Consider the following 18933-nt stretch of genomic DNA (forward strand, 5'->3'; position numbering starts at 1 on the left):
TCGCCAAAATAAATATAAGTTTTCTTTTAGTGTTATAAGTAGTTTTAATGATATGGTGCTCTAGGGGGCGTGTACCTTAATACTTCAACATTTCATTTCTAATGACTTTTCCTGTATCCGTTGTATAGTTTAGGTAAAAAAGGAATCTTTTTCTAATTAAAAATAAAACTGAAGATATTTGTTTTTTTTGTAATTCCTGGAACAGCCCAATTTTCTTTCCCCTAACCATGGATAGCAGTGCCATCAATTTCGTCTCTTAACTTTACTTAGTTTTCATAAAAGTAATTAAAAATTGGGTTGAAATAAATTCTTTTTTTTTTTTTTATCCTCTTGGGCTCTTGGACTATATAGGGTTTAATACAGAAAACACGATCTTCGACTTGTAACTGAAAGGTAGTAAAGAGTTAAAATATTTTATTTACTATTTGCTCAAAAAAAGTAGCACATCGAGAACACATTTTTGCGTTTACTTTCTGGTGCGATGTTTTCCTACTGTTTTAAACTAAAAATATGTAGAAAAACAAAGTAAAGGAAATTATTAATTATGAATCACCTCACTGTTATGCAAAAGTTTTTTTTTTCATCTTAACCGTTTTATCAATTATAGCCTTATGGTAATTGTATATAATAATTAATAATAATATATATCTTTATAATTATATTATTTGAATAGTTTTGATAATTTATGGTTTAGCTTTTTTTTCATGAGTATGTCAGTGTCTTACAAAAGAGTAAAAGCTTCTTATCTGTTTCTGGAATTATGAGTGGCATAGATAATTATAAATATATGTACGGATAATGTATGTATATTACATAAATATAATATTGTGTGAATTACTGTATGCTGTATTCAACAATTACTGTATGATAACTGGCCAGGTGAAGATCCCAGATGTGAGCATTAGGGGAGCGTGCCCGGATTTCCGTCCAGCTGTCTCTTCTTAATTACCCCCTCTTCCCCCCCTCAGTTGACTTTCCCCCTCCTAAAATCCCGTTCCAGCCAATTATCGCAACGAATCAACAGGTTTCTTTTGATTGGCCTCTTGGCAACTCCTCTCTCAAACAATGTACCATTACATATAATGTACTGAAAATCACACCTGAATACCTTCAAGTTTTGTTCGGTAGTTGTCGTGATCATTAAAAAAAAAACCCTAACGTAGTAAAAATAAAATCTTTGTAAAGCTTTGACAGTTTGTAAAGCTTTGACAGTTTGTAAAGCTATCATCTTGAACAGCCCTGATGCAACCCTACAAAGTGGGACGAAACGTCGGATAATAAATAGTTGTAAACTATTTGTTCGTTTTTACCGCTACCCTGACCATCTTCTTGATATCTTATTTCATAACCTTAATATTCATAAATAATCATAACCTATTCATAATACTAAATGCATGTCAATATTGAATATAACTAACGATCATAAAAGTAATTCTGGGATTATTTCATTTTCTAAAAATTTATACTACTCGATAAATACTCGAATAAAGCGAATTGTCATAATTAATCAATTAGTTTGTTCAGTATACTTTGGATTCAAAATTAATAGAATTATTCGAAACTTAAATTTACTTAATAAACGAAACTTAAATATCTCACATCTTGAGTCGTTTTAGGGACTGTTGCCCCGATTCACGCCATATTTATCCGTAGAATATTAGTGTCATTTCATGTTAGTTCTGATTATGTTATTATTAATCTTATATCTAATAATGGATTTCCTTTTTAGGAAGTCTAGTAAGTCAATTTGAATAAATTTTTTGTGGTTAAAAACTTCCGGAAATTGAATAAAAACTTCCGTCTGTGTGTATGTCCACAATGTCTGAGGTTCTATTTCTTCCATATACTTTGTCAGTTAGGCATGAATCGATGTGTTTGTTTGCGTCTGTGTGTATCTATGTTAAAAGATTATATTTGATGTAATTAATTTTTCTGCCAAGGTTTCTTCTTTATTTTATTTATTTATTTATTTTCTTAATACATCATTAAATATTGAATAATTAGTTCTAAAATTACATATGTAAGCCAGAAAAAGTATTGAAATATACAATTTTCCACTCTTTTTCCGGCTTACATAAATTATATATTTTATTAAAATATTAGATAATATTATTAATATTAATATTAGAATAGTCAATTTCAATAAATTTTTTTTGAGGTTAAAAACTTTTCTAAATTTTCTTTTTTGTTTTACAACGTTTAGCGACTGCTTTCCCATATTCATGTACCTTAATAAACCTACAAATAATAATTCATTTTAACAACACTTCTCATCCATGGGTACTTTTAAGTCATATAATTATATTTACCTCATTTTTGTCAAAGTTTTAATTTCACTAAGGAAATCATGTTATTTTTCTTTCTTCTGTCCATGCGACCCCCTTTTTCGAATTTCTCTTTCCCTCAAGAACCTTGATTTCTTTCAGTCTTTTCCTATATCTTTCTCCGTCCTGGTCTGTTATTCCTAGTCCGTTTCTTCCTTCAACTGCCTGATGTATCCTCGGATTTTTTGGAATATTTCCTTGTTTAGTCTTTCCGAGGACATTCTTACCATATTTTCGTGAAATTTCTGTCTCCTGATCCTTATTTCTGTTTCTAGGTCCTTTGTGTCTTGGTAGATTTCTTTATTAGGTCTTAGACTGTGTGTCACCTTCTTGTGTCTTTTTGGGGCCGTAGATTCTTCTTTGGATTCTTCGTTCTATTATCAGTAGTTCTTCCAGACTGGGGAGGCATGTGGTTTCTGTCCCGTATAGAATTACTGGTTTAACAACTGTGTTGTATTTTCGCTTTAGAATTTAGAATTGTTTAAATAAAATAAATTTTAATCATTTAAATTTCAAAAACTGTTTATTAATATTTTAAATGTCCAACTTTTCAGCCAACCTGGCTATCATCAAGGACAATCTTATTATAAATTCAATGCTCAAATCCATCTATTAAAATTTTTTGTAGGCTGTTCTCCCCAAACCTAACAATTTTAGTCAAATTTACCTATTTTATCACTTTTTCATTTAATTTTAAAACTTTCAAGTTCAGATTATGAACACATTACACGTTACACTATTATCACTAAATTAATTAAAATTAAAAAAAAAAAGTGAACTAAATTGTTGCAATAATCAAATGTTATTATTTTAAATGAATGAATCAGATGATTGGGATATTTAAAAGTAAAAAAAAAAATGTTACTAACCACTGAAATTTTCAAAAATAACAACCCTGCCTTAGAAACCCTACATTATAGCAAAAACGTTTCCTGATCTACGGTGATTTAAAGGGGACCATCACAATGTAGGGAGCCAAACATTTCCGAATTGAGGCATTTCTCTTCATTTCAATTGGTTTCCAACTCGAGCATACTATTGCTTACATCTTATATCTTTGCTTTCACCTACTGACTTCCAGAAGGAACCATTGTTCACAAAGTTTCATACACATAATGAACCTTGAGTTTCTTCCTGTCTTATCCTTTTGGGAATCATATTACTGCGTATGGTGTTAATATGATTTCCATAACCTGCTGATTTGAGCTTGCAATTCCTGATTGGAGAGCTTCTCTTGTTGAAAGTAAATTATCTTATTACTGTTTTTCTTGTATAGAATCTAAAATTCATAGTGTTACCTTCATATACTTGACAAATGAACTCATCCATATCTTGCTTTCCGCTAGTAAGTCTGGTAAAGTACCAAGAAAAGTTCAACAGCCGCAGTAGTATACTTGAAAAGCTTTCCTTCAAGTCATATTGCCTTTGTTTACAAAAGAAAAATATTGTAACAACTAGATAATAAACGTAGTCTTTGTAATGAGGAGACATTTAAAGAGTCTAGGGTATTGTGAATTAAAAATTTCTTCTTACCATATACTTTGAGCCTGCTTCCTCTTGATGTAATTTCAACATTGTGATATCTGTGTAAATAGTTTCTTTTCACTGGTTCTTCTGGAAGAATATTTAACACGTCATATCTCGACAAGGGGTTGAGATAGGATGGTGAGGTTCGCAGTCCTGAACATTTTTGGGAAACTATTCTTTTATAATTTTTGGGAAACTATTCTATCCTCATTTACTCTTGGTACACACTCGTTATTCGAATTAATTCACCTTGGATAATGTTCACTGTTATGAATTGTATCCATAGCAACACCATTCACTGCTAATTATCACAAATATACCTATAAACAATGTTTTGTCATATTTCATAATAGTCTTTATTCTTAATCTATTTTATGTTCTCTTTTGTTTATTCTTCCTGGTACTTTTTATTTTCATTGTAATAAATTAATGTCCTATAATGAATGTTGCGAAATATTTTGTAGTATAGATAAAAAATAATAAACCAATTTAGTTTAGTTTAGGGACAGCTCGTAGTATTGGAATACTTCTACAATTAATTACAAAGAGCTTTGGTATTTCATATTTGATATTAACGACAGTGGAATAATTTTGAAACAATTTTAGCATCAGTGCGGTTCTAGCGGAACCTCCCATCTCAGATTTCCAATTTTATCTTCCTCCTGAAGGATGATGATATCTCTCAATATTAGGCATTATCGCTTCCTTATCTGGAAAGTAATGTTCTAGGAAATTGTTTGCTATTAAAGTTTCGTATTTCAGTTCTTTTATTTTTTTTCTCGCTAGTTTTAACATGACCTGCAAAATTTCCTGAAATAATTTCAATACTGTTAAAAGATAAGATATCTCTGGATGTGAAATTATATCTATTGTTATATATTGTTATAATCGATAGTGTCACATGTTACTGTAAAGAATGGTCTTGAAAATAACTTTTAAAAAATAATAGGCTTATTAATAAATAAGTAGATAATTATAATCATTTAAAAACAAACAAATATTACAAACTGAAATTCGTAATATTTTATTCAATTTGAATAAACATGGGGAATTTTTCCATCAATATATTTTTTTTTTCGGTCAGCTCTACAGACTTAATAGATTTTTTTGGCCAAACCAGCCTTCTTCACGCTTGTCTATCTTGGGCTACTGCTTTCCAGTTTTCTGCATGCAGATCTTTCGCATCTTTGTTGATTCTCTCCATCCATCTGGTTTTTGTTCTCCCACGTGGTCTCTTGCCTACTATACTGGCATTTATTGTTGTGTAGAGGCGTCCTGATGGATTGCTTCGACCCACATCTTAATATCCTTGCTTTCATATCATGAAATATTGATTGACCAGTCTCTGCAAGCAGTTCACTGTTAGTTCTTCTCCGTGTGTTAAGGCTCTGATCTTAGATCGTTCCTGTAATTGTGTGTGTGTGTGTGTATATATAACATACTAATTATATTAATAGTGAGATAATGATATTAATAAATTATTTATTTATTCCGGTAAACTTTAGAATTCCCTCTGCATTACTTGTAGGGATTGCTATAGTATTCACAAGTTCAAATACGGTTTTTCGGTATTTACTGGAGGTTTAAATTGTCTCAAATATATGTTCTAGGTCGCCAATTTAGCGATTTTATGTTACTTTTATGTCTCCCTAACGGTCGAAATTAAGTTGCATCAAACAATCTATTGACGTTATACATTATCATCCAAGGAGGCGAGCCCAAACTGTCCTATTACAGCTCAGAGCGGTACTGCAAATGCTTACGATTAGAATTAGTAGTCTGATATTCGTATCCGTGCCAACAAGGTTGTAGTTGTGAAGAAAGTGGGTGATACTTCGAAAAAGTTCAACATTTTTTTTTTAATCGGTGAGTTTGTTATTCATATTATATTATCATATCATAGTTTAGGGTTCAAAATATTTTTGAGATTTATACTCATAATTAATAAACCCATTAAAAATCCGTTTATCATTATTTATATGGTGGCACAATGTAAAAAATGTTCAAAAGTTATTAAAGTGAATGGACAAACGGACTCTGTACACATTTAAAAACGAAACAAGATATAAATTTGTTAAAGAGGAAAGAATCTCATTGCAATGAAGATACAAATTAAACTTTCTAAGCCGAACCCAACCGAGATTTTAGATTATTTTGGGGAAAAAAAAAACAAGATTATTTGGATGAAATTATAATTAAAATGACAGCATTGGATGCTTCGCCATTTCGAGTTTCTTTAATTATTATTCTATCGCATATAAAAAAAAAATTGGAAATAGGACTTACACGTGTTTCGGGAAATATGCCAGCCGATAAATATGTGTAAGTGCTTAAATCTAAATTAGGAAAACATGGATTATCCCTTAAAGAAGGTATTGTATCCATAACGACTGATGGAGGAACGGTTATGAAAAAAGATGGAAAGAGTGCAAATCATGGATGGAATTCAATTAGGAGTAATAGATGTATTATACCAAAAAATAAAGAACAGAAGAATCCAAATACTATGTATACAGAAATTTCTGATTCCGACTTTGAACAGAGTGAGAGTGATACTGACAATAAATATAATGACCATATAATTGTTAAAGAAGATATTACTAATGAGGAATATCAACTCATCAATAATTTCTATAATTAATAAAGTTCGAAAAATTGTTAAGATATTTAAACGTTCCCAACAGAAAATTATTACAAAAATATATACTAACATAAAATAAAACTAAAAAATATCTTAATATTAGGGGTATTTATGATATTGTGTTAAATGTTGTAAGAATAGTATTGTGAGCAGCCCTATTTAAAGTCATGCTAAATGATTAATGCATAACAGCTCCTAGCGGATTTTCTGAGCAACTTGTTTAGTAACCTTTCCTTCCAAAACTTCATGTTATTGTTTACTTCTAAATTTTGATTACATTAATTTATTACAACATGCCTAAAATAAGTGAAAAGTAGAAGTGTAGAAGATCGGCTACTGATTATGTTTTTTAAAAAGTCCATTTTTAATCAATTTACATAATTATGATGATTTTAAAAATGAAAATGTAAAAAGGACTAACTCAATCAAATTTATAGTAAATTTTCTTAAATTTTTTTACCCAACATTCAGAAAATTCGGTAAAGTCATCGAAGATGATGACACTAATCAATAATAAAAATGAATTCTCTTGAACAAAAATTAGAATTAGCCGTACCTAAAAACATTTCAAAAGTGATAAAAAATTAATTTATTTGAAGATGAGGGATTTAGAGGTAAATACTTGGAAAAAAATATGTAGGGCATTACTAGCAGTACCACCAACTAGCAAAGATGCTGAAAGAGTGTTTTCAACAGCTGGTAATTTTTGCATAAAATTACGTTTCAGATTTCATGACAGTGCAATTGATTCATTATGTTTTTTAAGATCACATTTCAAAAATTTGTGATAGTACGACAGATAGAATATTGATATTCACACTTTTATGTGATTTATATACACAAGATGTTTCTTGTCCATTTACTTTTTCGTGATTCTTTATAAACTGTTATAATTTATAAGTTACAAATGATTTTTTCTGATATATACTCTCTTTGACTTAAAACTGAGAAATAAGACAAACATTTCTAATAATTTCTACTACCGGTATTCCGGTATTAAGATATAAAAAATACTGAATACCGGTATTGAACTCTTGGTCCGATATTACAATCCCTAATTACTAGCTATATGTGGGTTAAGGTTAGAGACGTACTGGTTAATCGGGAATTGGATGAAAGAGTCGGATCATCTAAAAGAATCACAATTCATTTGGAGTCGGCCGGTTCTGTATTCAGAAGAGTCGAAGAATTCGTATGGGAGGTACTTTGTACTATAAGTAGTTTGTTTTTTATTTTAATTAAATTTATAAAAAATAGTAATATTATATTATTACAATATTAAGTACAGAAACGAGAAGGGGGGACTTTATTAAAATATAAAGTTGTGTTCTCCAACTTCATTGGGTTGCTGATTACACAGCATACTTATTTTAATCAAATCAGACAATATTTATATTTATTAAATAAATATACCAAGCCTCTATGAAAAGGAGCAAGCATTCTGTGAATTTCACTGTACTTTTGTGAAATTTACGATGGATCTAAATGAGGCTTGAAAACGGTTGATGTTTATTTTTAGTGTTATGCTTTTTATATCTATTAATTTCAAAATGTATTTTTATTTATTTATTTTCCATTTTTGCCTGAAAAATAATAAGGTGTGAGCTTTTTATTTTAAATAGAAAGAATCAAGAATCATATCGTTCATTTGATCTCGTACTTATGGCTGTATTTTTGATATGCAACTGCTATTAATTTTTAATCAGAATTAATTTCCTCATTTATAAAAAAAATTAATTTATAATTGTTAAAATGTCTATTCAATCATTAATGCTCCTGAGACTTTTTTTTTGAGTGAATTCCGCTCTAGGATTATCCAAGGAAAAAGTATTTTTAGATTTCACTGCTACTGTTTCGCACAAGCTATCTGGGCCCTGTTTCATAATGAAAAGTAATAGTATTAGTTCATAGTACAAGTGAAGAAACTAGTGTGGTAATAATACTAATACTTATTTTTTTCATGATAGGGATGACTACTATTAGTGATATTACAGGAGTTAAAAAATACTAAAGTACAAGTTACTATTCTACAAGTTTGTGTAATTGAATTAAGATAAATCTACAAGACTAATAGTATTAGTTTGTACTTTATTATGAAACAGGTCCCAGATGTACGAACTTTTAAGCCATATCGACACTTTTCCACTCTCCATTTGTCAAAAACATCTACAAACCTTTGGCAAACTAACAAAATAACGAACTTGTGTTGAATGCCATACTTCGGACTTGTCTCAGCTATTGCCTATCGGTTTTGAAGAAATTATTTTTATTATGAAAAGAAACGAAATGAAAGAAAACATGAAATTAGTTTTTGGTTATAATATTTTTATCAGATACTTATAAATTATAAGTATATTTTCATAACGGTATGTTTCTGCGGTGTTAAAATATTCTGATAAAGTTAATTGAAAAGAATTTATTTACTCTTATTAAAATATACTGTCTTAAATTATAAATTAATTATTTTTTTCCGAAGGTTAGGAAATTTCTTTGACTATTTAAAACATGAACTTAATTGTGTTTTTTATTAAATAAATCAAAACTTGTATCCTTGTTTGTCTCAACACTTATTTATTTCATCAGTCCAACGTTTCGGCCATTTTAGCCATGCTCAAGGAGATCTTCAATTATAAATTCTTCCTCACATTAAATTTAGAATTTTTTTTTGCAGGCTATTCTGCCCAGGTCATTCATTAATTATAAGTTAAAAACCTATTCTTTTATTTAAAATCATAAATATCTAATTTTTCTTATTTTAAAAATATCCACCAAAATCGCTACCATATACACCTATTAATTGTGTTATTAGTTGGCAATTATCAGACAAACGTCTAGCAATCGCCTCAAGCTCTTTTTGATTTATGCCAAAAAACCGATACAATTGAGTGATCGGCTAAAATTTAGCCAAGGTTGTACAAGTGAATCCAGATTCCACACACACGCTTTCGCTAGTATGGCAAATGTGTGGATACAACATTCTTTAATACAGATACAGCATCTATATACAACAACCAAATCATTAGAAATTCAAAACATTCCTAGATATAATTAGTCATAATATATGATATTTATTTAAAAATTAAGTTATTTCCTATACTTATTCTAAACATCATGACGAAATAAAAAATTTAGAATTCTGTCAGCTTATTTTGAATACATTTTCAGGAGAATTTGTATGAATCTTATATTAAGAAGAATCTTAAATATTTTCTTGTTACTTGTTAAGTGACACCATTACGACTGTCCGAAAGTTTGAAAGGCTTTAAGAGGATTCACTAAATTGGCCCTTTCTCTTTAGTTAGGGGTAGTTTTCTAGTCCTAATCATCGCGTTAAACCAGAGTTAATTAAACCAGGCAGCATTTTCGACTGACGTCAAGTCTAATACCTTTCAAAAACCACCTGACTAATTAGCTTTTAAACTAACATTCTTTTTAGTCAATCATTGTTAGCATTATGTATCTTATACGACGAGAAATATAAGTATGTATAAGAAGATCCTAAGACTAGTAATTTCTTACACACCTCTTCGCGTATTCTTACAGATTTATTTTTGGTTACAGTTATATAAATTATATAATACAAATATATAAAATTAACATTAATTAAAGTTATATACTAATTTAAGTTATTAATTTATAAGATTCTCATAAAAAGGAAGTATAACTTTAGTCCATTTCCAGTCTGAAAAATATGAAACCTTCGTTGAGGATTACTTAGCACCGAATTAAAAACGTCCCTCTGTTTCTCGGGAAGATAAAAAAGTTATGAATAAAATTATTTATTTTAGATATATTTTTTTCAATTTCTTGAGACTGGTATTTATTTATTAAATAAATCAAATGGTATCCTTGTTTAGTCTCAACACTCTTTATTATATCAATAGTCCAACGTTTCGGCCAATTCGGCCATCCTCAAGGACAATTTAAACATTTAACAGCTTATTATACATTCATTTGTAACAATCATAACAACAACATTATTACTAATAATATAACATAACTTCAAATATAAATTCACTTCGCATCAAAATTTAAAAATGTTTTGCAGGCTATTCTGTCCAGGTCATTAATTATAAGTCAAAATCAACCTATGAAAAAGTCAATTAATAGAGAATCATATTATAATCACACTTACAACTGTGATTTGATTTATGTACTCCCATGAGAGAGAGACAGAGAGGGAGAGAGAGAGAGAGAGAGAGATTTTATATTGTTCTTGAATTATTTCCAATTTTACAATAAACCATGATGCTCTGAGACTACAGTGTCTCATTGAGCAATTCAAATTATGCAGGTTTCTGGGTACAACATGAGTTTTGTAAAAACAAGTACAACAGATAACTAAAAAAGAAAAGAATATTTTTAAACATGTTAACTTCTTAAAAAACTAAAAAGAGATATAATAAGAAGAAAAAAAAGAAAAGGCTACTGAGATAATAAGAATGAAATGAAAATGAATGCCCTCTGGAAATATTAGGTACATAAAATGATCCTATAAATACAAGTTAATTACAAAATAAAATCCTTCTTAAACAAAAGAACAAAATTAAAATGAAATAAGAAAGAGATTAAAAATAGAATATTCTCAGACAAAATTATATGTATAAAATAACATTTTATTAGTACAAATTAATTAAGAGAAAAAAAATAAGTATATACAAAATAAAATAAATCAATGAATAATATTCATATCAATGAATAAAAAATAAAACAAATAACATTCTTCTTGTTATAACCAAAATAAGATTTAAAATATACTACCCAATGGGACTATTGAATAAACGAAATAATCTTCTTGTAAATTCGAAGTTAATAAAAATACTGGTTTTTTTTTTTCTATAAGTGACAAAACAAAATTGTATAATTTAAATTAAATAAATATGTCAAAACATACATTTTTTTTTATTATTTTGCCCTATTTGTATTTAATTGATTTGAAATTAGTATTGTATCGAAAGTATGAAAAATCAGACAATAGACAAAACAAAATCTTTGGACATAACATCATATGTTAAGTGATGTTACTTTGTTTTGCGTTGTTTACTTGGGCAATGTGCCCCTAATGTCTGGTGCAAAGATATCTTTAGATCTGGATACTTTTTATACCTTATATCCAGGAGGAAATTTCATCTAAGAGATTCTTCTTCTTTATCTTCCTCTTATGCCATTAGCTAGAGTCGAAGAGCCTTAATCCAGCGTCACTATTCTTCCCGGTCCCTGCTTAGCCGCTTCATCTTCCAATCCTCTGGATATTCCTAGTTCGAGCCTCTAATACCTTTATAGGATTTATGTCCCCGTTCATGCGGCAGACATGCTCAAACCACTGGAGTAGCCGTTTGTCAAAGAAAGACATTAATAATTAATAATTAAAACTGAGAGATCCGAAATACCTTATTACTTGAAGAAGTAGCTATCCACTAATTTAAATTTGAGACATCGACTAACACAAAAAAAATACCAGATAGCCCATGATCATTTTTACTCTTAACTTTTCCTCCACCATTCGGTAGATAACTTCTTTTTGCCTTCTAACCCTTTCGCGCCTTTGAATACCCCTCGTGGGCCACAGAAATAACAATCTGAATTGAAGGAATGTTATCCGTTAAGGAGCAAAGAAACACACTTAGAAGTGACCTCAAAAAAATTTCCTCATTCCCCATTAAGTGAATTCAAAGTGTTTCAATAACTGATGCAAAACTTGGTGGTTGTATCTCTGTTATATTAAAGTAATACCCATTTATTAAAGCCGAATGCATCATTTCTTTATTAATTATTATAGATTATATTCTTGAAAAAACCTTTAAACCATAATTTTTTTTATTATAACACTTATTAATAAAATAAAAATTCAATGAAACTATATCCTTTCGGATTTTTAGAAGTTAATTTTTTTTTTACACGACATTTAGTATATTTTAATATACGTCTTGTTAATAATATATTTTTAGATTGATTTATTGTTCATATTAATTTAGAAATATATTGTTACTTCTCACATGAATTGTAACTAACGAAAAGTAAGGATTATTTTCTACAAAAAATAATAATTACCAAGGAAGTTGTCAAAATTAAATTATAGGTAGGGTACAATTGAAGAATATAAATTTTACAATATCTAATATTATACTCCCCGGGCATTATAAATTATCACTTGCATGTACATTAGTTGATTACTTATTTATTTATTTATCCTTAATTTATTCATTTGTGTTACATTTATTAATGTCTTAATTTAATTTATTTTAATTTTTTTTATCAGTTTTTAACCTATTGATTTAGTATCAACATTATTAACTATTGTTATTTTATTTTTATTTATTTACTACGTTTTCCTATTCTTTCTTTGTGTGTGCTTACTGAAGGTATCAACTATGTATGAGTTCATAAATTAAAAATACAACTAGTGTAATAACCTCAATATTTGTAACAGTTGTAATATTTGATATACTAGTTGGATGTGACGAGGGGATAAAATATGTAGTTTTAATAACAAACCGAAACATAAAGAAAAAAATACCAAGGAAAAAGAAATGAATACAAAAATAAAAATACAAATTGAATATTAAAAAAAGTGTTGTAAATATTCTATCATTGTATTTCGATTATATTACTTTTTTTGTATTGTCTCGTATGATAGATTAGTATCCTGTCAAGAAAGCATTTCTCTCTCTATTATAATTGTTTTCTTTTCGTAACTAACACACCTACATATTTGCTTTAATTGTAAAAACAATTATAATAATTGCAAAATTAAAAATTTTTGAATGCTCATGTTTTTTTAAATCTGTGAAGATGATTAAACTTGAGATTGTCGGCCAGTTTGTTAGTAACATTATGAAAGTATCAACTATGTATGAGTTCATAAATTAAAAATACAACTAGTGTAATAACCTCAATATTTGTAACAGTTGTAATATTTGATATGCTAGTAGGATGTGATGAGAGGATAAAATATGTAGTTTTAATAACAAACCGAAACAAAAAGAAATGAATACAAAAAAAAATACAAATGTAATATTAAAAAAAGTATAAATATTGGACCAATGTATTTCGATTATATTACTTTATTTGTAAGGTAGATTAGTATCCTGCCAAGAAAGCATTTCTCTCTCTATTATAATTGTTTTCTTTTCGTGACTAACACACCTACATATTTTTATAATAATTACAAATTAAAAATTTTTGAATCCTTAAGTTTTTATTTGTTTTATTAAATCTGTGAAGATGATTAAACTTGAGATTGTCGGCCAGTTTGTTAGTAACATTGAAATGAAGAGCAGCCCTGATTACAATAAGGTTCCTATCAAGGCTGAAGAATTATTTGTTAGTACGTGCGCGTGTGTGCGTGTATGTTGTGGGGGGGGGAGGAGGTTGGAAAAAACACACCACGTGTCTTTTCTCTCGACATCCCTCAAGCCACGCTCATTTGTTTCAGGTCACTAGCATTTATTAGTCTGTATCTACTAACCGGAGGAAAAGAAATTAATTATTTTTTTTAAGTACGTTAATATATCTAGTTTTGTTGTAAATTATATATACAACTATTTACACAATGTTAAATAATTGATTTATGGGTAACTTTATTGATAATTAAGGAGGACCATATTCTGGCCGGTGGTCAAGATAAACTCAAAAATAACAAATAAATGGTTTTAAGATTTTTAAAAATTTTCTTGACGCCGGGCCGTACTGTCTTTCATTCATTTAAACAATATTTTTTTTTTATCCACACATTATTTCCGACCTTTTGAAAGCCTCTGCAGATTCTATCATCATAATTTGAGAATCATCCTGCAAAGAAGACCCAAATGCCAATCATGATTATGATGCTTCATTAAATAAATGCATCAATAATGATAATGGATTCTAATTAAAAATTAAGTTCTAAAGCGATTTTGTTCTTCACGTTTTTTTGATTTTCCCCACCATTCGCATGCAAATCGTAAAAAAATAAAATAAAAAACACTTGCGATTTTTGTCGATTTTCGGACTTAGGCCCTCATCGGAGATATAAATCCGTTATACATAATACTTTCTATGAGAATTCGTTGAAAATTCCTCTTATCATTGGAAATTCCAGAGATTAGTGCGCTGAAGAAGAACTGGATCAGTTTACTAAGGCGATTGATTACATTACTAAAATAAAGTTTATTCACCACAACTAAGATCAAGATTCATACAGAAATTCTCGAAGAAAAGGCGGTTTCAAGCGAGTTTTGGACACGCTTTATACATCCACCATAAACGTCATACCCGCACATACAAATCCAAAAGAGCGTGAATCGCTTATTTAGGTGTATAGCCATTTCCATCTTTATTAGCGTATTTGGCTTGCTAGAAAGCCGATGTATTAACGTTAAAACAAACTTTAACCTTTGATGTACGTATAAAAGAGTTAATGTAATACCAGTTAAAAGTTAATTAAACTTTATCAATGTTGTTATAGATATAGGGGATAAATTGTAGTATATTTAACACAACTCCTTGAAACTTAGGAACTTAAGAGCGTAAAAAAAAGAATAAATGTTAATTAAACAGCAAGTGTCATTATTTTATTAAAATTTTATTTGTAGTGATATATATTTATCTTAATAATTTCTCCTACCGTTAGATGTGAAATAATTTTGTATGTATCCAAAAATTGTAAATAACTAATAGTGAATAAAGTTTTTAAGTATAAAACTCGGAAGGGAAAACAAGTTATTAATTCATCAGTTTTAATTGGTATTAAATTAGGTTTTAAATTTAGTTTAATACATTTCAATTTAATTCAATCCAACTGGATTATGTTCGTTAATTATATCAATTTTCAAGATCATGATTTTATGACTCGTTTTTCCCTATTGTAAAATAATATATAAAGCATATGTACATAGGTATGGGTGGACTTATGTTTATACTTTTTTGTTAAATTATATATTTTATTTTTATCTTAAAAAAATACTATTTTCTACGTGGCGAATTCTTTAATTTTTCAAACCTTAAATTAAGGTAGATTTCAAATTGATTTTTCCTGTCTAAAATGGAAATAAATAAAGATTAAATCGATTTTTACTCGCATTTATATGTTTGTCAAATAACCCCTTATTACTTACTCTATGTCTTTGCTTGTCACAAAAAAAAAATAATTGCTTAAAAAACTGTTGGCAACACTCTGATTGTTAAAAAAAAAAATTATAAATTATGTATAATTAACATTTTCAGTTGTAATAACATTTATAGATAACTATTATGCACCATCTAGTGATTTCTTAAACGTTTACGAAAAGTAACGTGATATAAACACGAATTTAATAATTTTTATTGAGATTATTTTCTTATGTTTTTGAGTTTGATTGTCACATTTTATGGATTTATGACATTTTCGAACATTTTTTATGTTTCAGTGTCATCTCGACATTAGTTACCAGTTTATACGCTACTCTGCTAGCAGCCCATTCCTCCATTGTGCTTTATTCCACCTTTAAAGAACAATCTTTCGTCGGAACGGTTTTCGATTTGAGAGGAAAAAAAACCTTGTTATACTGCTGAAGGTGAGTAATTTATTTTTCTATTAAATTTTCATTCATTATTAGTTGATTGAGAACTAATTTAAATCTCAACTAATGTATTTGTAATGATATGTCAGTGTATTTGCCCATTTGTTAGAAACAAGAAAAGTAGGGTTTATATATATATATATACATATATAAGTTGTATTATTTTGACAACTCCGTAAACTTAACAACGCTGCTTAGCTTGAATTGCAGCACATTTGGAAAAAAAAAATTATTTTCTATTTGACGTTTTCTATAGATAGCAGTTTACACTGTAGGTACTTTTTAACAACCCTATACTTGTTTTGAAATAGTCTATAGGGGTACCACAATAGAGAAAGAAACCCTTGTTTACGGTAATATCTTTGAAACACGTCCATTTAAAAATAAAACTTTTTTGTGTCAGATATGCCACTATTCAAAGCAGCGATATATACATTGGTTATTCAATTAATTAATAATTTCAAAGCGATTATTTTGTTATTAGTAAAATTTTAGTCTGTAATCACTTAGACATCTTGTATGTTAACATACCTATGGAAGCAAGTTTACCCCATGCAAACATTTTAACGATAGCTAAATTATTGTATAATCTGTGTTTAGAAATTACAAACTAATTATGTTTATAGTTAATATTGTGTTTGTATTTTTTTAAAGTTCCTGGATGTCAGCAATTTCAATGCGTAAATTTAAGAGTTTTCCTGATTGAATATTAATATCTTCTATTTTTATTAATAGTAATACTTTCTGCTTGTAAAAAAAAAAAAATAGAAGTCATTACAAGAGATTCCGTCCAAAATGAAAAAAAAAAATTAATAATAAATACATTAATTTTCGTGTAAATATTTTTAATATACATACAAAAGTACATGTACATATAAAATATATTTATTTATTAAATTTGTGTGTATCTAAAAAAATCTGCTTTTATTTACGTATATATGTATATATAAATAATTTTAATTATATAGATAATAGGTTGTACCTGAAGTGATAGATTATTATCTTAACTCTTTAGTCGGAATGTAGATACCTATAGAGAGATTCTCCCATATCTCGGTTTTGGTCTTGTGGTTCAATACCGTATTGTTGATCCTAATTCGACTTCAACATCAGCAACTTTTTTTTTTGTTTTATTTTTACTTTCTCGCACTCTGTAAACAATCGACAAAAATTGCTGGAATTTTCTGATCTCAGGGCTTGTTTAAAATACAATAAATTCAATCCCAGATATTGAATTTGAATGAATACAGATTTGTTTTTATTCACCTTAACTAATGAGAATCTGGTATTATCAGCCAAGAAAACTTATTCACTAATAGGTTAAATGTTTAATTCTTTCAGTTTTAAACAGTGTTCTGATTTTTCCATCATTGTCTGTTTATTTAAATTATTATCGGCTAAGTCCTTTGAATTTCAATTTTATTATGTACCTCGTCTCAAGGTACGTGTTATAAAATACAAAGACTTTTCTGATATTCCCTTTTGTGCAAATACTTCTTTTATTTCGATTCCAATTTCCTCTCTTTTATGTGGTATAAAGTTGCAAGTTTCCGAAAATTTCAGTGTTTTTCAATAGGAAATGTTAAGTTTCATGGAATCTTATTCTCGATCCAAGCACCCAACTGGAATATTTTGTAATGATTTTGTGTGATTAACACATCTAACCTCTCCCCACAAAAAAAAAAAATCCTCACTTCTTCCGAAAAAATGTTCTCCAAAAGTTCGTAAAATTTTAAAATGGGGCCAACTATTTCATTCGAACTGAATGTGTTCCTAAAAAAAAAAAAAGAGAGATTTTTTTTCTGTGATTTAGTACTAATTAACAATTTATTATTACTATAATATTACTCCGTTAATTTCAATATTTTTCCTAACTGCATATTGGAATAATGAAATTTTAGGCCTTTAGTTTTGAATAATTTTACGAATTTCGGAAACAACTTCTTAGGATAATTTTGTTTTAATATTTATTTCAGACTCATCATTTGAGAATAGCAGGTTTCACATTTTCGGTAAAATGTTTGTAGTTCGAGTTATTGTCCGATTGTATACCGAAACGTTGATGGGAGGATATTTTTGTTCATCACCGCTGTAAAGTACGAGGCATGTAGCGTGTTAGGTGTGAGCCTTCGAATATGGCAACAAATCCTCGAGGAGCAGACAGACATTTCTTCGAGTTGGCAGCTGCACACCCCCTACCCCGTACCATCATCCAAATGAGCTCACCGTTGGTCTTTTTTTCTTAGTTTTGAGGGGGGAAAAAATGGAACCATCTTTTTTGGTAATTGAACTGTTATGTATTAGCCCATATAAATTTATTTTTGTTGGTTTACTCCGATTGATTATATTTGCTCGTTACTAAGATTTTTTTTTATTGGCAAAAAAAAAAAAATTTTTTAGTTCCTATAATAGGTTATTTTTTATTTTACTATCATATTTACTGATATATTTTATATAAAGCTGTTAAATAAATAAGTCATTTTTTTTCTTTTGTAACCGTTTTGGCCCTTTCTTTTGACAATTTTCTCTTACACCCTTATTCTTTTTCCTATTACACATAAAGTTCTTGTTGAAATTTTATAAACTAAGATTTTCTTTCACTCATATTTTGTGCAAAATTTAATTTTTTTAAAAATATAATATAAAAAATTAATTTTGCCTAAAATATGAATGAAAAAATATTTCATATAATTTTAGCTGTGATATGTGTTTTAAAATAAATTAATTTTGTATGTAATATTGTTTAATATTTTGTAGTTTAAAACATCCCTAAATATAAATGACTAGTAGTTATAACAAATACTTCCAAGAGTAGTATTTATGAAAACATATAATTTTAGTAATGTGAATGGGGTTTAAAAAATAAAATTTTTGAAAGGTCCGGAACTGAAATGCAGAATAT

General features: G+C 28.5%; 1 protein-coding gene across 4 annotated transcripts in view; it reads left to right on the plus strand.

The window, feature by feature from the left end:
• Positions 1–18933, plus strand: part of Mef2 (myocyte enhancer factor 2) — a 364222-nt gene that overhangs the window by 301339 nt on the left and 43950 nt on the right. For all 4 annotated transcript variants that reach the window (XM_067052185.1, XM_014424937.3, XM_067052186.1 and 1 more), the window contains one exon: positions 15879–16025. The gene's annotated coding sequence lies outside the window, so the exon portion shown is untranslated. The remainder of the gene's footprint in view (positions 1–15878; positions 16026–18933) is intronic.

This window comes from Halyomorpha halys, unplaced genomic scaffold (assembly GCF_000696795.3).
Source record: "Halyomorpha halys isolate HHAL.00 unplaced genomic scaffold, Hhal_1.1 Scaffold27.1, whole genome shotgun sequence".
Classification (NCBI taxonomy): Eukaryota; Metazoa; Arthropoda; class Insecta; order Hemiptera; family Pentatomidae; genus Halyomorpha; species Halyomorpha halys.